Here is a 24,089-nt window from a genome sequence, read left to right as displayed (position 1 = left end):
GTGACAATCTGGTGAGAGTCGTTGACGCCTCCCTTCAGACCAGGAATTGTTTGTCAAAGATGGCTCCAAACCAAAGAACACAAGTTAGTGAGTCAGACCTGTTTGGTAAAATGATCAAACGTAGTGTCTCGAAGTCCACTTAGCATATGTGCCAAGAATCAAAGTATGGAAAAGTCACCCAGAAAGCACATTCTACAGATTCTCAAAAAACAGAAACCAAATTCCAGAGAAAATTGTCCATTTTGTCCGATCGCCATACTGGCCAAGGGCTTCCCTTTTAGCAACTGTGAATCTCTTGATGGGTCATTAAAATGAACTCCTTCTCATGCCACCTTTGACGACAATGTTTGTGGAGTTTGGTCATTGTCCCTGATGGGAAAAGGTGGGACGATGTTCTCAGTGCAGCTCTTCTTGTTAGGGTTCTTGGAATGACTTTTTCTCTCATTCCACGGCATTGTAAAGTTCTCTTTAGTCTCCTGGCGTTTTTGGTCTGCGAGTGGTCCAGATGGAGTGGGTGCTTATCTGTCTTGAGGAGGGTTTCACCTTGGCTATGAAGGGACAGAGGAACACGGTCGAGTGACCTTGTTGGGAATTTGACTACATTTGGTGACAATCTGGTGGGAGTCGTTGACGCCTCCCTTCAGACCAGGAATTTTTTGTCAAAGATGGCTCTACAACAAAGAACACAAGAAAGGGAGTCAGACCTATTTGGTAAAAGGATCAAACGTAGAGTCTTGAAGTCCAATTAGCATATGTGCCAAGAATCAAAGTATAGCAAAGTCATTCAGAAAGCACAGTCTACACATTTAAAAACAAGAAACCAAATTGCCAAGAAAATTTCAGAATTTTGAAGTATTTCAAGGAAATGGAGGAGGTCGTTGGGATCGTAGATATGGGAAAACCCACGGGCAGAAAGTAAATTGTCCTTGTTTGACATTTTGTAGACGATTAAAAGAGGTTGTTATGACTATAGATACGGAATTACACTCTGGCAGCGGTGGGATTCGAACCCACGCCCCCAAAGAGACTGGAGCCTTAATCCAGCGCCTTGGACCGCTCGGCCACACTACCAAGAACACAAGCAATAGGGAGCAAAAAACCTGTCTTTCCATAACACAATTGGGTCGCAAAGTCGTGAAGCAGTTCAAAATTAAACAAAAAAAAAATTGAGCGGATCTGCACGAGAACAGGGGCCGGTTAGCTCAGCTGGTCAGAGCGTGGTGCTAATAACGCCAAGGTCGTGGGTTCGATCCCCATACTGGCCAAGGGCTTCCCTTATAGCAACTGTGAATCACTTGGTGGGTCATTAAAATTAACCCCAAATCATGTCACCTTTGACTGCAATGTCCGTTGAGTTTGCTCATCGTCCCTGCCCGGAAAAGGTGGGATGATGTTTTCACTGCAGCTCTTCTTGTTAGGGTTCTTGGAATGACTTTTTCTCTCATTCCATGGCATTCTAAAGTTCTCTTTAGTCTCCTGGCGTTTTTGGTCTGCGAGTGGTCCAGATGGAGTGGGTGCTTATCTGTCTTGAGGAGGGTTTCACCTTGGCTATGAAGGGACAGAGGAACACGGTCGAGTGACCTTGTTGGGAATTTGACTACATTTGGTGACAATCTGGTGGGAGTCGTTGACGCCTCCCTTCAGACCAGGAATTTTTTGTCAAAGATGGCTCTACAACAAAGAACACAAGAAAGGGAGTCAGACCTGTTTGGTAAAAGGATCAAACGTAGAGTCTTGAAGTCCAATTAGCATATGTGCCAAGAATCAAAGTATAGCAAAGTCATTCAGAAAGCACAGTCTACACATTTAAAAACAAGAAACCAAATTGCCAAGAAAATTTCAGAATTTTGAAGTATTTCAAGGAAATGGAGGAGGTCGTTGGGATCGTAGATATGGGAAAACCCACGGGCAGAAAGAAAATTGTCCTTGTTTGACATTTTGTAGACGATTAAAAGAGGTTGTTATGACTATAGATACGGAATTACACTCTGGCAGCGGTGGGATTCGAACCCACGCCCCCAAAGAGACTGGAGCCTTAATCCAGCGCCTTGGACCGCTCGGCCACACTACCAAGAACACAAGCAATAGGGAGCAAAAAACCTGTCTTTCCATAACACAATTGGGTCGCAAAGTCGTGAAGCAGTTCAAAATTAAACAAAAAAAAAATTGAGCGGATCTGCACGAGAACAGGGGCCGGTTAGCTCAGCTGGTCAGAGCGTGGTGCTAATAACGCCAAGGTCGTGGGTTCGATCCCCATACTGGCCAAGGGCTTCCCTTATAGCAACTGTGAATCACTTGGTGGGTCATTAAAATTAACCCCAAATCATGTCACCTTTGACTGCAATGTTTGTGGAGTTTGGTCATTGTCCCTGATGGGAAAAGGTGGGACGATGTTCTCAGTGCAGCTCTTCTTGTTAGGGTTCTTGGAATGACTTTTTCTCTCATTCCACGGCATTGTAAAGTTCTCTTTAGTCTCCTGGCGTTTTTGGTCTGCGAGTGGTCCAGATGGAGTGGGTGCTGATCTGTCTTGAGGAGGGTTTCACCTTGGCTATGAAGGGACAGAGGAACACGGTCGAGTGACCTTGTTGGGAATTTGACTACATTTGGTGACAATCTGGTGAGAGTCGTTGACACCTCCCTTCAGACCAGGAATTGTTTGTCAAAGATGGCTCCAAACCAAAGAACACAAGTTAGTGAGTCAGACCTGTTTGGTAAAACGATCAAACATAGAGTCTTGAAGTCCACTTAGCATATGTGCCAAGAATCAAAGAATGGAAAAGTCACCCAGAAAACACATTCTACAGATTCTCAAAAAAAAGAAACCAAATTCCAGAGAAAATTGTCCATTTTGTCCGATCGCCATACTGGCCAAGGGCTTCCCTTTTAGCAACTGTGAATCTCTTGATGGGTCATTAAAATGAACTCCAACTCATGCCACCTTTGACGGGAATGTCTGTGGAGTTTGGTCATCGTCCCTGCCGGTAAAAGGTGGGACGATGTTTTCAGCGCAGCTCTTCTTGTTAGGGTTCTTGGAATGACTTTTTCTCTCATTCCACGGCATTCTAAAGTTCTCTTTGGTCTCCTGGCGTTTTTGGTCTGCGAGTGGTCCAGATGGAGTGGGTGCTGATCTGTCTTGAGGAGGGTTTCACCTTGGCTCTGAAGGGACAGAGGAACACGGTCGAGTGACCTTGTTGGGAATTTGACTACACGAGATGAAAAACTGGTGTGAGTCGTAGACGCTTCCCTTCAGACCAGGAATTTTTTGTCAAAGATGGCTCCACAACAAAGGACACAAGTAAGGGAGTCGGACCTTGTTGGTAAAACGATCAAACGTAGTGTCTTGAAGTCCACTTAGCATATGTGCAAAGAATCAAAGTATGGAAAAGTCACTCAGAAATCACATTCTACAGATTTTCAAAAAAAAGAAACCAAATATCAGAGAAAATTGTCCATTTTGTCCGATCGCCATACTGGCCAAGGGCTTCCCTTTTAGCAACTGTGAATCTCTTGATGGGGCATTAAAATGAACTCCTTCTCATGCCACCTTTGACGACAATGTTTGTGGAGTTTGGTCATTGTCCCTGATGGGAAAAGGTGGGACGATGTTCTCAGTGCAGCTCTTCTTGTTAGGGTTCTTGGAATGACTTTTTCTCTCATTCCACGGCATTGTAAAGTTCTCTTTAATCTCCTGGCGTTTTTGGTCTGCGAGTGGTCCAGATGGAGTGGGTGCTGATCTGTCTTGAGGAGGGTTTCACCTTGGCTATGAAGGGACAGAGGAACACGGTCGAGTGACCTTGTTGGGAATTTGACTACACTTGGTGACAATCTGGTGGGAGTCGTTGACGCCTCCCTTCAGACCAGGAATTGTTTGTCAAAGATGGCTCCACAACAAAGAACACAAGAAAGGGAGTCAGACCTATTTGGTAAAATGATCAAACGTAGAGTCTTGAAATACAATTAGCATATGTGCCAAGAATCAAAGTATAGCAAAGTCATTCAGAAAGCACAGTCTACACATTTAAAAACAAGAAACCAAATTGCCAAGAAAATTTCAGAATTGTGAAGTATTTCAAGGAAATGGAGGAGGTCGTTGGGATTGTAGATATGGGACAACCCACCGGCAGACAGAAAATCGTCCTTGTTTGACATTTTGTAGGCGATTAAAAGAGGTTGTTATGACTATAGATACGGGACTACACTCTGGCAGCGGTGGGGTTCGAACCCACGCCCCCGTAGACACTGGAGCCTTAATCCAGCACCTTGGACCGCTCGGCCACACTACCAAGAACACAAGCAATAGGGAGCAAAAAACCTGTATTTCCATAACACAATTGGGTCGCAAAGTCGTGAAGCAGTTCAAAATTAAACAAAAAAAAAATTGAGCGGATCTGCACGAGAACAGGGGCCGGTTAGCTCAGCTGGTCAGAGCGTGGTGCTAATAACGCCAAGGTCGTGGGTTCGATCCCCATACTGGCCAAGGGCTTCCCTTATAGCAACTGTGAATCACTTGGTGGGTCATTAAAATTAACCCCAAATCATGCCACCTTTGACTGCAATGTCCGTTGAGTTTGGTCATTGTCCCTGCCGGTAAAAGGTGGGACGATGTTTTCAGCGCAGCTCTTTTTGTTAGGGTTCTTGGAATGACTTTTTCTCTCATTCCATGACATTCTAAAGTTCTCTTTTGTCTCATGGTGTTTTTGGTCTGCAAGTGCTCTAGATGGAGTGGGTGCTGATCTGTCTTGAGGAGGGTTTCACCTTGGCTCTGAAGGGACAGAGGAACACGGTCGAGTGACCTTGTTGGGAATTTGCTACATTTGGTGACAATCTGGTGAGTCGTTGACGCCTCCCTTCAGACCAGGAATTGTTTGTCAAAGATGGCTCCAAACCAAAGAACACAAGTTAGTGAGTCAGACCTGTTTGGTAAAATGATCAAACGTAGTGTCTCGAAGTCCACTTAGCATATGTGCCAAGAATCAAAGTATGGAAAAGTCACTCAGAAAGCACATTCTACAGATTTTCAAAAAAAAGAAACCAAATATCAGAGAAAATTGTCCATTTTGTCCGATCGCCATACTGGCCAAGGGCTTCCCTTTTAGCAACTGTGAATCTCTTGATGGGGCATTAAAATGAACTCCTTCTCATGCCACCTTTGACGACAATGTTTGTGGAGTTTGGTCATTGTCCCTGATGGGAAAAGGTGGGACGATGTTCTCAGTGCAGCTCTTCTTGTTAGGGTTCTTGGAATGACTTTTTCTCTCATTCCATGACATTCTAAAGTTCTCTTTCGTCTCCTGGCCTTTTTGGTCTGCGAGTGCTCCAGATGGAGTGGGTGCTCATCTGTCTAGAGGAGGGTTTCACCTTGGCTATGAAGGGACAGAGGAACACGGTCGAGTGACCTTGTTGGGAGTTTGACTACATTTGGTGACAATCTGGTGAGAGTCGTTGACGCCTCCCTTCAGACCAGGAATTGTTTGTCAAAGATGGCTCCAAACCAAAGAACACAAGTTAGTGAGTCAGACCTGTTTGGTAAAACGATCAAACATAGAGTCTTGAAGTCCACTTAGCATATGTGCCAAGAATCAAAGAATGGAAAAGTCACCCAGAAAACACATTCTACAGATTCTCAAAAAAAAGAAACCAAATTCCAGAGAAAATTGTCCATTTTGTCCGATCGCCATACTGGCCAAGGGCTTCCCTATTAGCAACTGTGAATCTCTTGATGGGTCATTAAAATGAACTCCAACTCATGCCACCTTTGACGGGAATGTCTGTGGAGTTTGGTCATCGTCCCTGCCGGTAAAAGGTGGGACGATGTTTTCAGCGCAGCTCTTCTTGTTAGGGTTCTTGGAATGACTTTTTCTCTCATTCCACGGCATTCTAAAGTTCTCTTTGGTCTCCTGGCGTTTTTGGTCTGCGAGTGGTCCAGATGGAGTGGGTGCTGATCTGTCTTGAGGAGGGTTTCACCTTGGCTCTGAAGGGACAGAGGAACACGGTTGAGTGACCTTGTTGGGAATTTGACTACACGAGATGAAAAACTGGTGAGAGTCGTAGACGCGTCCCTTCAGACCAGGAATTTTTTGTCAAAGATGGCTCCACAACAAAGGACACAAGTAAGGGGGTCGGACCTTGTTGGTAAAACGATCAAACGTAGTGTCTTGAAGTCCACTTAGCATATGTGCAAAAAATCAAAGTATGGACAAGTCACTCAGAAATCACATTCTACAGATTTTCCAAAAAAAGAAACCAAATATCAGAGAAAATTGTCCATTTTGTCCGATCGCCATCCTGGCCAAGGGCTTCCCTATTAGCAACTGTGAATCTCTTGATGGGTCATTAAAATGAACTCCAACTCATGCCACCTTTGACGGCAATGTCTGTGGAGTTTGGTCATCGTCCCTGCCGGGAAAAGGTGGGACGATGTTCTCAGTGCAGCTCTTCTTGTTAGGGTTCTTGGAATTACTTTTTCTCTCATTCCACGGCATTGTAAAGTTCTCTTTAATCTCCTGGCGTTTTTGGTCTGCGAGTGGTCCAGGTGGAGTGGGTGCTGATCTGTCTTGAGGAGGGTTTCACCTTGGCTATGAAGGGACAGAGGAACACGGTCGAGTGACCTTGTTGGGAATTTGACTACACTTGGTGACAATCTGGTGGGAGTCGTTGACGCCTCCCTTCAGACCAGGAATTGTTTGTCAAAGATGGCTCCACAACAAAGAACACAAGAAAGGGAGTCAGACCTATTTGGTAAAATGATCAAACGTAGAGTCTTGAAATACAATTAGCATATGTGCCAAGAATCAAAGTATAGCAAAGTCATTCAGATAGAACAGTCTACACATTTAAAAACAAGAAACCAAATTGCCAAGAAAATTTCAGAATTGTGAAGTATTTCAAGGAAATGGAGGAGGTCGTTGGGATTGTAGAAATGGGACAACCCACCGGCAGATAGAAAATCGTCCTTGTTTGACATTTTGTAGGCGATTAAAAGAGGTTGTTATGACTATAGATACGGAATTACACTCTGGCAGCGGTGGGATTCGAATCCACGCCCCCGAAGAGACTGGAGCCTTAATCCAGCGCCTTGGACCGCTCGGCCACACTACCAAGAACACAAGCAATAGGGAGCAAAAAACCTGTATTTCCATAACACAATTGGGTCGCAAAGTCGTGAAGCAGTTCAAAATTAAACAAAAAAAAAATTGAGCGGATCTGCACGAGAACAGGGGCCGGTTAGCTCAGCTCGTCAGAGCGTGGTGCTAATAACGCCAAGGTCGTGGGTTCAATCCCCATACTGGCCAAGGGCTTCCCTTATAGCAACTGTGAATCACTTGGTGGGTCATTAAAATTAACCCCAAATCATGCCACCTTTGACTGCAATGTCCGTTGAGTTTGGTCATTGTCCCTGCCGGTAAAAGGTGGGGCGATGTTTTCAGCGCAGCTCTTTTTGTTAGGGTTCTTGGAATGACTTTTTCTCTCATTCCATGACATTCTAAAGTTCTCTTTCGTCTCCTGGCCTTTTTGGTCTGCGAGTGCTCCAGATGGAGTGGGTGCTGATCTGTCTTGAAGAGGGTTTCAACTTGGCCCTGAAGGGACAGAGGAACACGGTCGAGTGACCTTGTTGGGAGTTTGACTACATTTGGTGACAATCTGGTGAGAGTCGTTGACGCCTCCCTTCAGACCAGGAATTGTTTGTCAAAGATGGCTCCAAACCAAAGAACACAAGTTAGTGAGTCAGACCTGTTTGGTAAAACGATCAAACATAGAGTCTTCAAGTCCACTTAGCATATGTGCCAAGAATCAAAGAATGGAAAAGTCACCCAGAAAACACATTCTACAGATTTTCAAACAAAAGAAACCAAATTCCAGAGAAAATTGTCCATTTTGTCCGATCGCCATACTGGCCAAGGGCTTCCCTTTTAGCAACTGTGAATCTCTTGATGGGTCATTAAAATGAACTCCAACTCATGCCACCTTTGACGGGAATGTCTGTGGAGTTTGGTCATCGTCCCTGCCGGGGAAAGGTGGGACGATGTTCTCAGTGCAGCTCTTCTTGTTAGGGTTCTTGGAATGACTTTTTCTCTCATTCCACGGCATTCTAAAGTTCTCTTTAGTCTCCTGGCGTTTTTGGTCTGCGAGTGGTCCAGATGGAGTGGGTGTTGATCTGTCTTGAGGAGGGTTTCACCTCTGCTCTGAAGGGACAGAGGAATACGGTCGAGTGACCTTGTTGGGAATTTGACTACACGAGATGAAAAACTGGTGAGAGTCGTAGACGCTTCCCTTCAGACCAGGAATTTTTTGTCAAAGATGGCTCCACAACAAAGGACACAAGTAAGGGAGTCGGACCTTGTTGGTAAAACGATCAAACATAGAGTCTTGAAGTCCACTTAGCATATGTGCAAAGAATCAAAGTATGGAAAAGTCACTCAGAAATCACATTCTACAGATTTTCAAAAAAAAGAAACCAAATATCAGAGAAAATTGTCCATTTTGTCCGATCGCCATCCTGGCCAAGGGCTTCCCTATTAGCAACTGTGAATCTCTTGATGGGTCATTAAAATGAACTCCAACTCATGCCACCTTTGACGGCAATGTCTGTGGAGTTTGGTCATCGTCCCTGATGGGAAAAGGTGGGACGATGTTCTCAGTGCAGCTCTTCTTGTTAGGGTTCTTGGAATGACTTTTTCTCTCATTCCACGGCATTGTAAAGTTCTCTTTAATCTCCTGGCGTTTTTGGTCTGCGAGTGGTCCAGATGGAGTGGGTGCTGATCTGTCTTGAGGAGGGTTTCACCTTGGCTATGAAGGGACAGAGGAACACGGTCGAGTGACCTTGTTGGCAATTTGACTACACTTGGTGACAATCTGGTGGGAGTCGTTGACGCCTCCCTTCAGACCAGGAATTGTTTGTCAAAGATGGCTCCACAACAAAGAACACAAGAAAGGGAGTCAGACCTATTTGGTAAAATGATCAAACGTAGAGTCTTGAAATACAATTAGCATATGTGCCAAGAATCAAAGTATGGAAAAGTCACTCAGAAAGCACATTCTACAGATTTTCCAAAAAAAGAAACCAAATATCAGAGAAAATTGTCCATTTTGTCCGATCGCCATACTGGCCAAGGGCTTCCCTTTTAGCAACTGTGAATCTCTTGATGGGGCATTAAAATGAACTCCTTCTCATGCCACCTTTGACGACAATGTTTGTGGAGTTTGGTCATTGTCCCTGATGGGAAAAGGTGGGACGATGTTCTCAGTGCAGCTCTTCTTGTTAGGGTTCTTGGAATGACTTTTTCTCTCATTCCATGACATTCTAAAGTTCTCTTTCGTCTCCTGGCCTTTTTGGTCTGCGAGTGCTCCAGATGGAGTGGGTGCTGATCTGTCTTGAAGAGGGTTTCAACTTGGCCCTGAAGGGACAGAGGAACACGGTCGAGTGACCTTGTTGGGAATTTGACTACATTTGGTGACAATCTGGTGAGAGTCGTTGACGCCTCCCTTCAGACCAGGAATTGTTTGTCAAAGATGGCTCCAAACCAAAGAACACAAGTTAGTGAGTCAGACCTGTTTGGTAAAACGATCAAACATAGAGTCTTCAAGTCCACTTAGCATATGTGCCAAGAATCAAAGAATGGAAAAGTCACCCAGAAAACACATTCTACAGATTCTCAAAAAAAAGAAACCAAATATCAGAGAAAATTGTCCATTTTGTCCGATCGCCATACTGGCCAAGGGCTTCCCTATTAGCAACTGTGAATCTCTTGATGGGTCATTAAAATGAACTCCAACTCATGCCACCTTTGACGGGAATGTCTGTGGAGTTTGGTCATCGTCCCTGCCGGGGAAAGGTGGGACGATGTTCTCAGTGCAGCTCTTCTTTTTAGGGTTCTTGGAATGACTTTTTCTCTCATTCCATGACATTCTAAAGTTCTCTTTCGTCTCCTGGCCTTTTTGGTCTGCGAGTGCTCCAGATGGAGTGGGTGCTGATCTGTCTTGAAGAGGGTTTCAACTTGGCCCTGAAGGGACAGAGGAACACGGTCGAGTGACCTTGTTGGGAGTTTGACTACATTTGGTGACAATCTGGTGAGAGTCGTTGACGCCTCCCTTCAGACCAGGAATTGTTTGTCAAAGATGGCTCCAAACCAAAGAACACAAGTTAGTGAGTCAGACCTGTTTGGTAAAACGATCAAACATAGAGTCTTCAAGTCCACTTAGCATATGTGCCAAGAATCAAAGAATGGAAAAGTCACCCAGAAAACACATTCTACAGATTTTCAAACAAAAGAAACCAAATTCCAGAGAAAATTGTCCATTTTGTCCGATCGCCATACTGGCCAAGGGCTTCCCTTTTAGCAACTGTGAATCTCTTGATGGGTCATTAAAATGAACTCCAACTCATGCCACCTTTGACGGGAATGTCTGTGGAGTTTGGTCATCGTCCCTGCCGGGGAAAGGTGGGACGATGTTCTCAGTGCAGCTCTTCTTGTTAGGGTTCTTGGAATGACTTTTTCTCTCATTCCACGGCATTCTAAAGTTCTCTTTAGTCTCCTGGCCTTTTTGGTCTGCGAGTGGTCCAGATGGAGTGGGTGTTGATCTGTCTTGAGGAGGGTTTCACCTTGGCTCTGAAGGGACAGAGGAATACGGTCGAGTGACCTTGTTGGGAATTTGACTACACGAGATGAAAAACTGGTGAGAGTCGTAGACGCTTCCCTTCAGACCAGGAATTTTTTGTCAAAGATGGCTCCACAACAAAGGACACAAGTAAGGGAGTCGGACCTTGTTGGTAAAACGATCAAACATAGTGTCTTGAAGTCCACTTAGCATATGTGCAAAGAATCAAAGTATGGAAAAGTCACTCAGAAATCACATTCTACAGATTTTCAAAAAAAAGAAACCAAATATCAGAGAAAATTGTCCATTTTGTCCGATCGCCATCCTGGCCAAGGGCTTCCCTATTAGCAACTGTGAATCTCTTGATGGGTCATTAAAATGAACTCCAACTCATGCCACCTTTGACGGCAATGTCTGTGGAGTTTGGTCATCGTCCCTGCCGGGAAAAGGTGGGACGATGTTCTCAGTGCAGCTCTTCTTGTTAGGGTTCTTGGAATGACTTTTTCTCTCATTCCACGGCATTGTAAAGTTCTCTTTAATCTCCTGGCGTTTTTGGTCTGCGAGTGGTCCAGATGGAGTGGGTGCTGATCTGTCTTGAGGAGGGTTTCACCTTGGCTATGAAGGGACAGAGGAACACGGTTGAGTGACCTTGTTGGGAATTTGACTACACTTGGTGACAATCTGGTGTGAGTCGTTGACGCCTCCCTTCAGACCAGGAATTGTTTGTCAAAGATGGCTCCACAACAAAGAACACAAGAAAGGGAGTCAGACCTATTTGGTAAAATGATCAAACGTAGAGTCTTGAAATACAATTAGCATATGTGCCAAGAATCAAAGTATGGAAAAGTCACTCAGAAAGCACATTCTACAGATTTTCCAAAAAAAGAAACCAAATATCAGAGAAAATTGTCCATTTTGTCCGATCGCCATACTGGCCAAGGGCTTCCCTTTTAGCAACTGTGAATCTCTTGATGGGGCATTAAAATGAACTCCTTCTCATGCCACCTTTGACGACAATGTTTGTGGAGTTTGGTCATTGTCCCTGATGGGAAAAGGTGGGACGATGTTCTCAGTGCAGCTCTTCTTGTTAGGGTTCTTGGAATGACTTTTTCTCTCATTCCATGACATTCTAAAGTTCTCTTTCGTCTCCTGGCCTTTTTGGTCTGCGAGTGCTCCAGATGGAGTGGGTGCTGATCTGTCTTGAAGAGGGTTTCAACTTGGCCCTGAAGGGACAGAGGAACACGGTCGAGTGACCTTGTTGGGAATTTGACTACATTTGGTGACAATCTGGTGAGAGTCGTTGACGCCTCCCTTCAGACCAGGAATTGTTTGTCAAAGATGGCTCCAAACCAAAGAACACAAGTTAGTGAGTCAGACCTGTTTGGTAAAACGATCAAACATAGAGTCTTCAAGTCCACTTAGCATATGTGCCAAGAATCAAAGAATGGAAAAGTCACCCAGAAAACACATTCTACAGATTCTCAAAAAAAAGAAACCAAATTCCAGAGAAAATTGTCCATTTTGTCCGATCGCCATACTGGCCAAGGGCTTCCCTATTAGCAACTGTGAATCTCTTGATGGGTCATTAAAATGAACTCCAACTCATGCCACCTTTGACGGGAATGTCTGTGGAGTTTGGTCATCGTCCCTGCCGGGGAAAGGTGGGACGATGTTCTCAGTGCAGCTCTTCTTTTTAGGGTTCTTGGAATGACTTTTTCTCTCATTCCATGACATTCTAAAGTTCTCTTTCGTCTCCTGGCCTTTTTGGTCTGCGAGTGCTCCAGATGGAGTGGGTGCTGATCTGTCTTGAAGAGGGTTTCAACTTGGCCCTGAAGGGACAGAGGAACACGGTCGAGTGACCTTGTTGGGAGTTTGACTACATTTGGTGACAATCTGGTGAGAGTCGTTGACGCCTCCCTTCAGACCAGGAATTGTTTGTCAAAGATGGCTCCAAACCAAAGAACACAAGTTAGTGAGTCAGACCTGTTTGGTAAAACGATCAAACATAGAGTCTTCAAGTCCACTTAGCATATGTGCCAAGAATCAAAGAATGGAAAAGTCACCCAGAAAACACATTCTACAGATTTTCAAACAAAAGAAACCAAATTCCAGAGAAAATTGTCCATTTTGTCCGATCGCCATACTGGCCAAGGGCTTCCCTTTTAGCAACTGTGAATCTCTTGATGGGTCATTAAAATGAACTCCAACTCATGCCACCTTTGACGGGAATGTCTGTGGAGTTTGGTCATCGTCCCTGCCGGGGAAAGGTGGGACGATGTTCTCAGTGCAGCTCTTCTTGTTAGGGTTCTTGGAATGACTTTTTCTCTCATTCCACGGCATTCTAAAGTTCTCTTTAGTCTCCTGGCGTTTTTGGTCTGCGAGTGGTCCAGATGGAGTGGGTGTTGATCTGTCTTGAGGAGGGTTTCACCTTGGCTCTGAAGGGACAGAGGAACACGGTCGAGTGACCTTGTTGGGAATTTGACTACACGAGATGAAAAACTGGTGTGAGTCGTAGACGCTTCCCTTCAGACCAGGAATTTTTTGTCAAAGATGGCTCCACAACAAAGGACACAAGTAAGGGAGTCGGACCTTGTTGGTAAAACGATCAAACGTAGTGTCTTGAAGTCCACTTAGCATATGTGCAAAGAATCAAAGTATGGAAAAGTCACTCAGAAATCACATTCTACAGATTTTCAAAAAAAAGAAACCAAATATCAGAGAAAATTGTCCATTTTGTCCGATCGCCATCCTGGCCAAGGGCTTCCCTATTAGCAACTGTGAATCTCTTGATGGGTCATTAAAATGAACTCCAACTCATGCCACCTTTGACGGCAATGTCTGTGGAGTTTGGTCATCGTCCCTGCCGGGAAAAGGTGGGACGATGTTCTCAGTGCAGCTCTTCTTGTTAGGGTTCTTGGAATGACTTTTTCTCTCATTCCACGGCATTCTAAAGTTCTCTTTAATCTCCTGGCGTTTTTGGTCTGCGAGTGGTCCAGATGGAGTGGGTGCTGATCTGTCTTGAGGAGGGTTTCACCTTGGCTATGAAGGGACAGAGGAACACGGTCGAGTGACCTTGTTGGCAATTTGACTACACTTGGTGACAATCTGGTGGGAGTCGTTGACGCCTCCCTTCAGACCAGGAATTGTTTGTCAAAGATGGCTCCACAACAAAGAACACAAGAAAGGGAGTCAGACCTATTTGGTAAAATGATCAAACGTAGAGTCTTGAAATACAATTAGCATATGTGCCAAGAATCAAAGTATAGCAAAGTCATTCAGAAAGCACAGTCTACACATTTAAAAACAAGAAACCGAATTGCCAAGAAAATTTCAGAATTTTGAAGTATTTCAAGGAAATGGAGGAGGTCGTTGGGATCGTAGATATGGGACAACCCACCGGCAGATAGAAAATCGTCCTTGTTTGACATTTTGTAGACGATTAAAAGAGGTTGTTATGACTATATATACGGGATTACACTCTGGCAGCGGTGGGATTCGAACCCACGCCCCCGAAGAGACTGGAGCCTTAATCCAGCGCCTTGGACCGCTCGGCCACACTACCAAGAACACAAGCACCAGGGAGCAAAAAACCTGTCTTTCCATAACACAATTGGGTCGCAAAGTCGTGAAGCAGTTCAAAATTAAACGAAAAAAAAATTGAGCGGATCTGCACGAGAACAGGGGCAGGTTAGCTCAGCTGGTCAGAGCGTGGTGCTAATAACGCCAAGGTCGTGGGTTCGATCCCCATACTGGAAAAGGTGGGACGATTTTCTCAGTGCAGCTATTCTTGTTAGGGTTCTTGGAATGACTTTTTCTCTCATTCCACGGCATTGTAAAGTTCTCTTTAGTCTCCTGGCGTTTTTGGTCTGCGAGTGGTCCAGATGGAGTGGGTGCTGATCTGTCTTGAGGAGGGTTTCACCTTGGCTCTGAAGGGACAGAGGAACACGGTCGAGTGACCTTGTTGGGAATTTGACTACACGAGATGAAAAACTGGTGAGAGTCGTTGACGCTTCCCTTCAGACCAGGAATTTTTTGTCAAAGATGGCTCCACAACAAAGGACACAAGTAAGGGAGTCAGACCTTGTTGGTAAAACGATCAAACGTAGTGTCTTGAAGTCCACTAAGCATAGGTGCAAAAAATCAAAGTATGGACAAGTCACTCAGAAATCACATTCTACAGATTTTCCAAAAAAAGAAACCAAATATCAGAGAAAATTGTCCATTTTGTCCGATCGCCATCCTGGCCAAGGGCTTCCCTATTAGCAACTGTGAATCTCTTGATGGGTCATTAAAATGAACTCCAACTCATGCCACCTTTGACGGCAATGTCTGTGGAGTTTGGTCATCGTCCCTGCCGGGAAAAGGTGGGACGATGTTCTCAGTGCAGCTCTTCTTGTTAGGGTTCTTGGAATGACTTTTTCTCTCATTCCACGGCATTGTAAAGTTCTCTTTAATCTCCTGGCGTTTTTGGTCTGCGAGTGGTCCAGGTGGAGTGGGTGCTGATCTGTCTTGAGGAGGGTTTCACCTTGGCTATGAAGGGACAGAGGAACACGGTCGAGTGACCTTGTTGGGAATTTGACTACACTTGGTGACAATCTGGTGGGAGTCGTTGACGCCTCCCTTCAGACCAGGAATTGTTTGTCAAAGATGGCTCCACAACAAAGAACACAAGAAAGGGAGTCAGACCTATTTGGTAAAATGATCAAACGTAGAGTCTTGAAATACAATTAGCATATGTGCCAAGAATCAAAGTATAGCAAAGTCATTCAGAAAGAACAGTCTACACATTTAAAAACAAGAAACCAAATTGCCAATAAAATTTCAGAATTGTGAAGTATTTCAAGGAAATGGAGGAGGTCGTTGGGATTGTAGAAATGGGACAACCCACCGGCAGATAGAAAATCGTCCTTGTTTGACATTTTGTAGGCGATTAAAAGAGGTTGTTATGACTATAGATACGGAATTACACTTTGGCAGCTGTGGGATTCGAACCCACGCCCCCGAAGAGACTGGAGCCTTAATCCAGCGCCTTGGACCGCTCGGCCACACTACCAAGAACACAAGCAATAGGGAGCAAAAAACCTGTCTTTCCATAACACAATTGGGTCGCAAAGTCGTGAAGCAGTTCAAAATTAAACAAAAAAAAAATTGAGCGGATCTGCACGAGAACAGGGGCCGGTTAGCTCAGCTGGTCAGAGCGTGGTGCTAATAACGCCAAGGTCGTGGGTTCAATCCCCATACTGGCCAAGGGCTTCCCTTATAGCAACTGTGAATCACTTGGTGGGTCATTAAAATTAACCCCAAATCATGCCACCTTTGACTGCAATGTCCGTTGAGTTTGGTCATTGTCCCTGCCGGTAAAAGGTGGGACGATGTTTTCAGCGCAGCTCTTTTTGTTAGGGTTCTTGGAATGACTTTTTCTCTCATTCCATGACATTCTAAAGTTCTCTTTTGTCTCATGGTGTTTTTGGTCTGCAAGTGCTCTAGATGGAGTGGGTGCTGATCTGTCTTGAGGAGGGTTTCACCTTGGCTCTGAAGGGACAGAGGAACACGGTCGAGTGACCTTGTTGGGAATTTGACTACATTTGGTGACAATCTGGTGAGAGTCGTTGACGCCTCCCTTCAGACCAGGAATTGTTTGTCAAAGATGGCTCCAAACCAAAGAACACAAGTTAGTGAGTCAGACCTGTTTGGTAAAATGATCAAACGTAGTGTCTCGAAGTCCACTTAGCATATGTGCCAAGAATCAAAGTATGGAAAAGTCACTCAGAAAGCACATTCTACAGATTTTCCAAAAAAAGAAACCAAATATCAGAGAAAATTGTCCATTTTGTCCGATCGCCATACTGGCCAAGGGCTTCCCTTTTAGCAACTGTGAATCTCTTGATGGGGCATTAAAATGAACTCCTTCTCATGCCACCTTTGACGACAATGTTTGTGGAGTTTGGTCATTGTCCCTGATGGGAAAAGGTGGGACGATGTTCTCAGTGCAGCTCTTCTTGTTAGGGTTCTTGGAATGACTTTTTCTCTCATTCCATGACATTCTAAAGTTCTCTTTCGTCTCCTGGCCTTTTTGGTCTGCGAGTGCTCCAGATGGAGTGGGTGCTGATCTGTCTTGAAGAGGGTTTCAACTTGGCCCTGAAGGGACAGAGGAACACGGTCGAGTGACCTTGTTGGGAGTTTGACTACATTTGGTGACAATCTGGTGAGAGTCGTTGACGCCTCCCTTCAGACCAGGAATTGTTTGTCAAAGATGGCTCCAAACCAAAGAACACAAGTTAGTGAGTCAGACCTGTTTGGTAAAACGATCAAACATAGAGTCTTCAAGTCCACTTAGCATATGTGCCAAGAATCAAAGAATGGAAAAGTCACCCAGAAAACACATTCTACAGATTTTCAAACAAAAGAAACCAAATTCCAGAGAAAATTGTCCATTTTGTCCGATCGCCATACTGGCCAAGGGCTTCCCTTTTAGCAACTGTGAATCTCTTGATGGGTCATTAAAATGAACTCCAACTCATGCCACCTTTGACGGGAATGTCTGTGGAGTTTGGTCATCGTCCCTGCCGGGGAAAGGTGGGACGATTTTCTCAGTGCAGCTCTTCTTGTTAGGGTTCTTGGAATGACTTTTTCTCTCATTCCACGGCATTCTAAAGTTCTCTTTAGTCTCCTGGCGTTTTTGGTCTGCGAGTGGTCCAGATGGAGTGGGTGTTGATCTGTCTTGAGGAGGGTTTCACCTTGGCTCTGAAGGGACAGAGGAATACGGTCGAGTGACCTTGTTGGGAATTTGACTACACGAGATGAAAAACTGGTGAGAGTCGTAGACGCTTCCCTTCAGACCAGGAATTTTTTGTCAAAGATGGCTCCACAACAAAGGACACAAGTAAGGGAGTCGGACCTTGTTGGTAAAACGATCAAACGTAGTGTCTTGAAGTCCACTTAGCATATGTGCAAAGAATCAAAGTATGGAAAAGTCACTCAGAAATCACATTCTACAGATTTTCAAAAAAAAGAAACCAAATATCAGAGAAAATTGTCCATTTTGTCCGATCGCCATCCTGGCCAAGGGCTTCCCTATTAGCAACTGTGAATCTCTTGATGGGTCATTAAAATGAACTCCAACTCATGCCACCTTTGACGGCAATGTCTGTGGAGTTTGGTCATCGTCCCTGCCGGGAAAAGGTGGGACGATGTTCTCAGTGCAGCTCTTCTTGTTAGGGTTCTTGGAATGACTTTTTCTCTCATTCCACGGCATTCTAAAGTTCTCTTTAATCTCCTGGCGTTTTTGGTCTGCGAGTGGTCCAGATGGAGTGGGTGCTGATCTGTCTTGAGGAGGGTTTCACCTTGGCTATGAAGGGACAGAGGAACACGGTCGAGTGACCTTGTTGGCAATTTGACTACACTTGGTGACAATCTGGTGGGAGTCGTTGACGCCTCCCTTCAGACCAGGAATTGTTTGTCAAAGATGGCTCCACAACAAAGAACACAAGAAAGGGAGTCAGACCTATTTGGTAAAATGATCAAACGTAGAGTCTTGAAATACAATTAGCATATGTGCCAAGAATCAAAGTATAGCAAAGTCATTCAGAAAGCACAGTCTACACATTTAAAAACAAGAAACCGAATTGCCAAGAAAATTTCAGAATTTTGAAGTATTTCAAGGAAATGGAGGAGGTCGTTGGGATCGTAGATATGGGACAACCCACCGGCAGATAGAAAATCGTCCTTGTTTGACATTTTGTAGACGATTAAAAGAGGTTGTTATGACTATATATACGGGATTACACTCTGGCAGCGGTGGGATTCGAACCCACGCCCCCGAAGAGACTGGAGCCTTAATCCAGCGCCTTGGACCGCTCGGCCACACTACCAAGAACACAAGCACCAGGGAGCAAAAAACCTGTCTTTCCATAACACAATTGGGTCGCAAAGTCGTGAAGCAGTTCAAAATTAAACGAAAAAAAAATTGAGCGGATCTGCACGAGAACAGGGGCAGGTTAGCTCAGCTGGTCAGAGCGTGGTGCTAATAACGCCAAGGTCGTGGGTTCGATCCCCATACTGGAAAAGGTGGGACGATTTTCTCAGTGCAGCTATTCTTGTTAGGGTTCTTGGAATGACTTTTTCTCTCATTCCACGGCATTGTAAAGTTCTCTTTAGTCTCCTGGCGTTTTTGGTCTGCGAGTGGTCCAGATGGAGTGGGTGCTGATCTGTCTTGAGGAGGGTTTCACCTTGGCTCTGAAGGGACAGAGGAACACGGTCGAGTGACCTTGTTGGGAATTTGACTACACGAGATGAAAAACTGGTGAGAGTCGTTGACGCTTCCCTTCAGACCAGGAATTTTTTGTCAAAGATGGCTCCACAACAAAGGACACAAGTAAGGGAGTCAGACCTTGTTGGTAAAACGATCAAACGTAGTGTCTTGAAGTCCACTAAGCATATGTGCAAAAAATCAAAGTATGGACAAGTCACTCAGAAATCACATTCTACAGATTTTCCAAAAAAAGAAACCAAATATCAGAGAAAATTGTCCATTTTGTCCGATCGCCATCCTGGCCAAGGGCTTCCCTATTAGCAACTGTGAATCTCTTGATGGGTCATTAAAATGAACTCCAACTCATGCCACCTTTGACGGCAATGTCTGTGGAGTTTGGTCATCGTCCCTGCCGGGAAAAGGTGGGACGATGTTCTCAGTGCAGCTCTTCTTGTTAGGGTTCTTGGAATGACTTTTTCTCTCATTCCACGGCATTGTAAAGTTCTCTTTAATCTCCTGGCGTTTTTGGTCTGCGAGTGGTCCAGGTGGAGTGGGTGCTGATCTGTCTTGAGGAGGGTTTCACCTTGGCTATGAAGGGACAGAGGAACACGGTCGAGTGACCTTGTTGGGAATTTGACTACACTTGGTGACAATCTGGTGGGAGTCGTTGACGCCTCCCTTCAGACCAGGAATTGTTTGTCAAAGATGGCTCCACAACAAAGAACACAAGAAAGGGAGTCAGACCTATTTGGTAAAATGATCAAACGTAGAGTCTTGAAATACAATTAGCATATGTGCCAAGAATCAAAGTATAGCAAAGTCATTCAGAAAGAACAGTCTACACATTTAAAAACAAGAAACCAAATTGCCAATAAAATTTCAGAATTGTGAAGTATTTCAAGGAAATGGAGGAGGTCGTTGGGATTGTAGAAATGGGACAACCCACCGGCAGATAGAAAATCGTCCTTGTTTGACATTTTGTAGGCGATTAAAAGAGGTTGTTATGACTATAGATACGGAATTACACTCTGGCAGCGGTGGGATTCGAACCCACGCCCCCGAAGAGACTGGAGCCTTAATCCAGCGCCTTGGACCGCTCGGCCACACTACCAAGAACACAATAGGCAGCAATAGGGAGCAATACGGAGCAAAATACCTGTATTTCCATAACACAATTGGGTCGCAAAGTCGTGAAGCAGTTCAAAATTAAACAAAAAAAAAATTGAGCGGATCTGCACGAGAACAGGGGCCGGTTAGCTCAGCTGGTCAGAGCGTGGTGCTAATAACGCCAAGGTCGTGGGTTCAATCCCCATACTGGCCAAGGGCTTCCCTTATAGCAACTGTGAATCACTTGGTGGGTCATTAAAATTAACCCCAAATCATGCCACCTTTGACTGCAATGTCCGTTGAGTTTGGTCATTGTCCCTGCCGGTAAAAGGTGGGACGATGTTTTCAGCGCAGCTCTTTTTGTTAGGGTTCTTGGAATGACTTTTTCTCTCATTCCATGACATTCTAAAGTTCTCTTTTGTCTCATGGTGTTTTTGGTCTGCAAGTGCTCTAGATGGAGTGGGTGCTGATCTGTCTTGAGGAGGGTTTCACCTTGGCTCTGAAGGGACAGAGGAACACGGTCGAGTGACCTTGTTGGGAATTTGACTACATTTGGTGACAATCTGGTGAGAGTCGTTGACGCCTCCCTTCAGACCAGGAATTGTTTGTCAAAGATGGCTCCAAACCAAAGAACACAAGTTAGTGAGTCAGACCTGTTTGGTAAAATGATCAAACGTAGTGTCTCGAAGTCCACTTAGCATATGTGCCAAGAATCAAAGTATGGAAAAGTCACTCAGAAAGCACATTCTACAGATTTTCCAAAAAAAGAAACCAAATATCAGAGAAAATTGTCCATTTTGTCCGATCGCCATACTGGCCAAGGGCTTCCCTTTTAGCAACTGTGAATCTCTTGATGGGGCATTAAAATGAACTCCTTCTCATGCCACCTTTGACGACAATGTTTGTGGAGTTTGGTCATTGTCCCTGATGGGAAAAGGTGGGACGATGTTCTCAGTGCAGCTCTTCTTGTTAGGGTTCTTGGAATGACTTTTTCTCTCATTCCATGACATTCTAAAGTTCTCTTTCGTCTCCTGGCCTTTTTGGTCTGCGAGTGCTCCAGATGGAGTGGGTGCTGATCTGTCTTGAAGAGGGTTTCAACTTGGCCCTGAAGGGACAGAGGAACACGGTCGAGTGACCTTGTTGGGAGTTTGACTACATTTGGTGACAATCTGGTGAGAGTCGTTGACGCCTCCCTTCAGACCAGGAATTGTTTGTCAAAGATGGCTCCAAACCAAAGAACACAAGTTAGTGAGTCAGACCTGTTTGGTAAAACGATCAAACATAGAGTCTTCAAGTCCACTTAGCATATGTGCCAAGAATCAAAGAATGGAAAAGTCACCCAGAAAACACATTCTACAGATTTTCAAACAAAAGAAACCAAATTCCAGAGAAAATTGTCCATTTTGTCCGATCGCCATACTGGCCAAGGGCTTCCCTATTAGCAACTGTGAATCTCTTGATGGGTCATTAAAATGAACTCCAACTCATGCCACCTTTGACGGAAATGTCTGTGGAGTTTGGTCATCGTCCCTGCCGGGGAAAGGTGGGAAGATGTTCTCAGTGCAGCTCTTCTTGTTAGGGTTCTTGGAATGACTTTTTCTCTCATTCCACGGCATTCTAAAGTTCTCTTTAGTCTCCTGGCGTTTTTGGTCTGCGAGTGGTCCAGATGGAGTGGGTGTTGATCTGTCTTGAGGAGGGTTTCACCTTGGCTCTGAAGGGACAGAGGAATACGGTCGAGTGACCTTGTTGGGAATTTGACTACACGAGATGAAAAACTGGTGAGAGTCGTAGACGCTTCCCTTCAGACCAGGAATTTTTTGTCAAAGATGGCTCCACAACAAAGGACACAAGTAAGGGAGTCGGACCTTGTTGGTAAAACGATCAAACATAGTGTCTTGAAGTCCACTTAGCATATGTGCAAAGAATCAAAGTATGGAAAAGTCACTCAGAAATCACATTCTACAGATTTTCAAAAAAAAGAAACCAAATATCAGAGAAAATTGTCCATTTTGTCCGATCGCCATCCTGGCCAAGGGCTTCCCTATTAGCAACTGTGAATCTCTTGATGGGTCATTAAAATGAACTCCAACTCATGCCACCTTTGACGGCAATGTCTGTGGAGTTTGGTCATCGTCCCTGATGGGAAAAGGTGGGACGATGTTCTCAGTGCAGCTCTTCTTGTTAGGGTTCTTGGAATGACTTTTTCTCTCATTCCACGGCATTGTAAAGTTCTCTTTAATCTCCTGGCGTTTTTGGTCTGCGAGTGGTCCAGATGGAGTGGGTGCTGATCTGTCTTGAGGAGGGTTTCACCTTGGCTATGAAGGGACAGAGGAACACGGTCGAGTGACCTTGTTGGCAATTTGACTACACTTGGTGACAATCTGGTGGGAGTCGTTGACGCCTCCCTTCAGACCAGGAATTGTTTGTCAAAGATGGCTCCACAACAAAGAACACAAGAAAGGGAGTCAGACCTATTTGGTAAAATGATCAAACGTAGAGTCTTGAAATACAATTAGCATATGTGCCAAGAATCAAAGTATAGCAAAGCCATTCAGAAAGCACAGTCTACACATTTAAAAACAAGAAACCGAATTGCCAAGAAAATTTCAGAATTTTGAAGTATTTCAAGGAAATGGAGGAGGTCGTTGGGATCGTAGATATGGGACAACCCACCGGCAGATAGAAAATCGTCCTTGTTTGACATTTTGTAGACGATTAAAAGAGGTTGTTATGACTATAGATACGGGATTACACTCTGGCAGCGGTGGGATTCGAACCCACGCCCCCGAAGAGACTGGAGCCTTAATCCAGCGCCTTGGACCGCTCGGCCACACTACCAAGAACACAAGCACTAGGGAGCAAAATACCTGTCTTTCCATAACACAATTGGGTCGCAAAGTCGTGAAGCAGTTCAAAATTAAACGAAAAAAAAATTGAGCGGATCTGCACGAGAACAGGGGCCGTTTAGCTCAGCTGGTCAGAGCGTGGTGCTAATAACGCCAAGGTCGTGGGTTCGATCCCCATACTGGAAAAGGTGGGACGATTTTCTCAGTGCAGCTATTCTTGTTAGGGTTCTTGGAATGACTTTTTCTCTCATTCCACGGCATTGTAAAGTTCTCTTTAGTCTCCTGGCGTTTTTGGTCTGCGAGTGGTCCAGATGGAGTGGGTGCTGATCTGTCTTGAGGAGGGTTTCACCTTGGCTCTGAAGGGACAGAGGAACACGGTCGAGTGACCTTGTTGGGAATTTGACTACACGAGATGAAAAACTGGTGAGAGTCGTTGACGCTTCCCTTCAGACCAGGAATTTTTTGTCAAAGATGGCTCCACAACAAAGGACACAAGTAAGGGAGTCGGACCTTGTTGGTAAAACGATCAAACGTAGTGTCTTGAAGTCCACTTAGCATATGTGCAAAGAATCAAAGTATGGAAAAGTCACTCAGAAATCATATTCTACAGATTTTCAAAAAAAAGAAACCAAATATCAGAGAAAATTGTCCATTTTGTCCGATCGCCATCCTGGCCAAGGGCTTCCCTATTAGCAACTGTGAATCTCTTGATGGGGCATTAAAATGAACTCCTTCTCATGCCACCTTTGACGACAATGTTTGTGGAGTTTGGTCATTGTCCCTGATGGGAAAAGGTGGGACGATGTTCTCAGTGCAGCTCTTCTTGTTAGGGTTCTTGGAATGACTTTTTCTCTCATTCCACGGCATTGTAAAGTTCTCTTTAGTCTCCTGGCGTTTTTGGTCTGCGAGTGGTCCAGATGGAGTGGGTGCTTATCTGTCTAGAGGAGGGTTTCACCTTGGCTATGAAGGGACAGAGGAACACGGTCGAGTGACCTTGTTGGGAATTTGACTACATTTGGTGACAATCTGGTGGGAGTCGTTGGCGCCTCCCTTCAGACCAGGAATTCTTTGTCAAAGATGGCTCTACAACAAAGAACACAAGAAAGGGAGTCAGACCTGTTTGGTAAAACGATCAAACGTAGAGTCTTGAAGTCCAATTAGCATATGTGCCAAGAATCAAAGTATAGCAAAGTCATTCAGAAAGCACAGTCTACACATTTAAAAACAAGAAACCAAATTGCCAAGAAAATTTCAGAATTTTGAAGTATTTCAAGGAAATGGAGGAGGTC

General features: G+C 44.7%; 16 non-coding genes across 16 annotated transcripts; 7 read left to right on the top strand and 9 right to left on the bottom strand.

The window, feature by feature from the left end:
• Window positions 1-989: 989 nt before the first annotated feature.
• trnal-aag (transfer RNA leucine (anticodon AAG)) lies at window positions 990-1,071 on the bottom strand. Its single transcript has one exon. It is a non-coding gene; the product is annotated as a tRNA-Leu (tRNA).
• Window positions 1,072-1,191: 120 nt separating this feature from the next.
• trnai-aau (transfer RNA isoleucine (anticodon AAU)) lies at window positions 1,192-1,265 on the top strand. Its single transcript has one exon. It is a non-coding gene; the product is annotated as a tRNA-Ile (tRNA).
• Window positions 1,266-1,989: 724 nt separating this feature from the next.
• trnal-aag (transfer RNA leucine (anticodon AAG)) lies at window positions 1,990-2,071 on the bottom strand. Its single transcript has one exon. It is a non-coding gene; the product is annotated as a tRNA-Leu (tRNA).
• A 120-nt stretch (window positions 2,072-2,191) lies between these two features.
• trnai-aau (transfer RNA isoleucine (anticodon AAU)) lies at window positions 2,192-2,265 on the top strand. The gene has a single exon. It is a non-coding gene; the product is annotated as a tRNA-Ile (tRNA).
• A 1,936-nt stretch (window positions 2,266-4,201) lies between these two features.
• trnal-aag (transfer RNA leucine (anticodon AAG)) lies at window positions 4,202-4,283 on the bottom strand. Its single transcript has one exon. It is a non-coding gene; the product is annotated as a tRNA-Leu (tRNA).
• A 120-nt stretch (window positions 4,284-4,403) lies between these two features.
• trnai-aau (transfer RNA isoleucine (anticodon AAU)) lies at window positions 4,404-4,477 on the top strand. The gene has a single exon. It is a non-coding gene; the product is annotated as a tRNA-Ile (tRNA).
• Window positions 4,478-7,016: 2,539 nt separating this feature from the next.
• trnal-aag (transfer RNA leucine (anticodon AAG)) lies at window positions 7,017-7,098 on the bottom strand. The gene has a single exon. It is a non-coding gene; the product is annotated as a tRNA-Leu (tRNA).
• Window positions 7,099-7,218: 120 nt separating this feature from the next.
• On the top strand, window positions 7,219-7,292 carry trnai-aau (transfer RNA isoleucine (anticodon AAU)). Its single transcript has one exon. It is a non-coding gene; the product is annotated as a tRNA-Ile (tRNA).
• A 6,784-nt stretch (window positions 7,293-14,076) lies between these two features.
• trnal-aag (transfer RNA leucine (anticodon AAG)) lies at window positions 14,077-14,158 on the bottom strand. The gene has a single exon. It is a non-coding gene; the product is annotated as a tRNA-Leu (tRNA).
• Window positions 14,159-15,567: 1,409 nt separating this feature from the next.
• On the bottom strand, window positions 15,568-15,649 carry trnal-aag (transfer RNA leucine (anticodon AAG)). Its single transcript has one exon. It is a non-coding gene; the product is annotated as a tRNA-Leu (tRNA).
• A 120-nt stretch (window positions 15,650-15,769) lies between these two features.
• Window positions 15,770-15,843, top strand: trnai-aau (transfer RNA isoleucine (anticodon AAU)). Its single transcript has one exon. It is a non-coding gene; the product is annotated as a tRNA-Ile (tRNA).
• A 2,542-nt stretch (window positions 15,844-18,385) lies between these two features.
• On the bottom strand, window positions 18,386-18,467 carry trnal-aag (transfer RNA leucine (anticodon AAG)). The gene has a single exon. It is a non-coding gene; the product is annotated as a tRNA-Leu (tRNA).
• Window positions 18,468-19,876: 1,409 nt separating this feature from the next.
• trnal-aag (transfer RNA leucine (anticodon AAG)) lies at window positions 19,877-19,958 on the bottom strand. Its single transcript has one exon. It is a non-coding gene; the product is annotated as a tRNA-Leu (tRNA).
• Window positions 19,959-20,094: 136 nt separating this feature from the next.
• On the top strand, window positions 20,095-20,168 carry trnai-aau (transfer RNA isoleucine (anticodon AAU)). The gene has a single exon. It is a non-coding gene; the product is annotated as a tRNA-Ile (tRNA).
• Window positions 20,169-22,710: 2,542 nt separating this feature from the next.
• Window positions 22,711-22,792, bottom strand: trnal-aag (transfer RNA leucine (anticodon AAG)). Its single transcript has one exon. It is a non-coding gene; the product is annotated as a tRNA-Leu (tRNA).
• Window positions 22,793-22,912: 120 nt separating this feature from the next.
• Window positions 22,913-22,986, top strand: trnai-aau (transfer RNA isoleucine (anticodon AAU)). Its single transcript has one exon. It is a non-coding gene; the product is annotated as a tRNA-Ile (tRNA).
• The last annotated feature ends 1,103 nt before the right edge of the window (window positions 22,987-24,089 follow it).

Source organism: Fistularia commersonii, chromosome 11, assembly GCF_037954325.1.
Source record: "Fistularia commersonii isolate RoL2024-O1a breed Wild chromosome 11, RoL_Fcom_v1.0, whole genome shotgun sequence".
NCBI lineage: Eukaryota > Metazoa > Chordata > Actinopteri > Syngnathiformes > Fistulariidae > Fistularia > Fistularia commersonii.
This window is presented reverse-complemented; position numbering and strand designations above follow the sequence as displayed.